The 2023-nt window shown below is 38.7% G+C and overlaps 1 non-coding gene across 1 annotated transcript; it reads left to right on the forward strand.

Annotated features, from left to right (window-relative positions):
• The first annotated feature begins 266 nt into the window (after positions 1 to 266).
• Positions 267 to 373, forward strand: LOC148852748 (small nucleolar RNA R71). The gene has a single exon (XR_016100103.1). It is a non-coding gene; the product is annotated as a small nucleolar RNA R71 (small nucleolar RNA).
• Positions 374 to 2023: the final 1650 nt, after the last annotated feature.

A 2023-nucleotide genomic window follows, 5' to 3' on the forward strand; every position in this document is an offset into this window, starting at 1 on the left:
CTTGTCCTGCAGCGAGTTGTCTTACCAAAGCAGTTAGGTCAGAAATCTGATTTTCTAAATTTACATGGCTTACCTCATTAACCCGTCTAATGGTACCGTCTGTCCTAGCACCGAACTATTGTGAATTCTCGGCCATGTTGGAGATTAACTCCTTGGCCGCTTCGGGTGTCTTGTTCACCAAGGCTCCTCCACTGGCTGCATCGACCATACTTCTATCCATGGGCTGAAGCCCTTCATAGAAGTATTGGATTAACAATTGTTCAGGAATTTGATGGTGGGGACAACTAGCAACAAGTTGCTTAAACCTTTCCCAATATTCATATAATGTCTCACCACCAAACTGCCGAACTCCACATATTTCTTTTCTTATATTCGCAGCCCGGGATGCAGGAAAATATTTATCTAAAAATATCCTATTCATTTCATCCCATGTGCATATAGAACCGGGAGGGAGAATATAAAACCAATCATTTGCTTTATCTCTTAAAGTAAATGGAAAGGCTATGAGTTTTACCTGGTCCTCGGTCATACCGTGGGGTTTCATGCTTGAACAGATGACATGAAATTCCTTTAGATGTTTGTGAGGGTCCTCACCTGGGAAACCATGAAACAGAGGTAATAATTGAATCAAACCAGATTTGAGTTCAAAGGCTACCTCAAGAGTGGGGTACGTGATGCATAAGGGTTGTTGGTTCAGAATTGGTGCAGCCAACTCCCTTAATGTCCTCTCTTTGTCAGCCATTCTTTCTACTTCTTCGAAGATGGGAAGATCACAATCTAAATTCACCTTCTTTGGTGAACGATCCTTCCTTTGCTTTGCCTCCTTTCTTAAACGACGGGTGGTCCTCTCAATTTCAGGGTTGTACTCGAGTTCACCTCGTTGAGAAGCACGAGTCATAAAATAAAAGAGTTTAACAAGAGGAGAGTAATAGCTAAGAAATTAAAGTTGCTCCCCGGCAACGGTGCCAAAATTTTGACGGGTTTGTCGAATCCCTCAAAATTAGTACTAGTCCCACAATAAAATATTTGCAATAAAAGTGGTTCTAGGTCGAATCCCACAGGGAGAAAATCAGTAATCTCTTAGCCGAATGGATAAAGTAATTATGTGGGAATATTAAATAACTAAAATTAAAAAAATAACAAACTAAACAAACAAGAGAAAATCAGTCTTACCGAATTCTGGTTCAAGGGTTTGGGTTGAATCGATTGGCCATCGATCCTAGGTACAATTCAGCATTCTTGCAATTCAAGCATTTAACCTTAGATTTATTAGGATAGTCATAATAAACCTTATGTTTTCCTAATTCAGTTGACCAAACCCAGCATTCGATCAACACTTATCACCACTCAACTGGGTACGATAGCGTTCCATGTTAAACAATGATAGCATTAAGATTTGTGAAAACAGTTAAACCAAAATAACAATAATTGAGATAGCTGCAATTACTGAATTTTGTTCCATCAATTCTTTTAGGTTGAACCATGTTAAAACATTGGTCAAAGGCTGTCACGAACAATTGACCCAAAAAGATATCAACCTAATTGCTACTTGTACCATTATTCGTGACAATTACGGATCACCGAAATCATGGATAGCAGTAGGAAAATCAACATTAATTCAGTTTGTCAGACTAATTAACATTAATATCCAATAAAAAATGTGTACAAGAACCAATGAATAATTGAATTAAAAAGAAAGAAAATAAAGTAACTACAGAACCTCACAATGACACAATCGAACCTCCCCCCTTGAACCAGAAAAAGAAGCTTAGCTACTCATGATCTGCGCAATCTCCATGCTTTGCTTCTCCATAGCCGACTGCCTTCTTGCTTCTTGGTCTTCTTGATGATCTCTTGGATCTTGGAATGAGTGATTGCTAGAGCTAGTTCGCCCCCCTTTTTATATAGCCAAAGGAGAGGGCTGTTTTCCAACTCCTTCTAAGAGATCATCTTATCCTTAGGGAGTTTTGATTTTATCTTGAACTAATCCTATCCTATCTCTTATCTAATGCTCTAATCTCAA

This window comes from Nelumbo lutea, chromosome 5 (genome assembly GCF_056320005.1).
Source record: "Nelumbo lutea isolate HS-2025 chromosome 5, American lotus-T2T, whole genome shotgun sequence".
NCBI classification, from domain to species: domain Eukaryota; kingdom Viridiplantae; phylum Streptophyta; class Magnoliopsida; order Proteales; family Nelumbonaceae; genus Nelumbo; species Nelumbo lutea.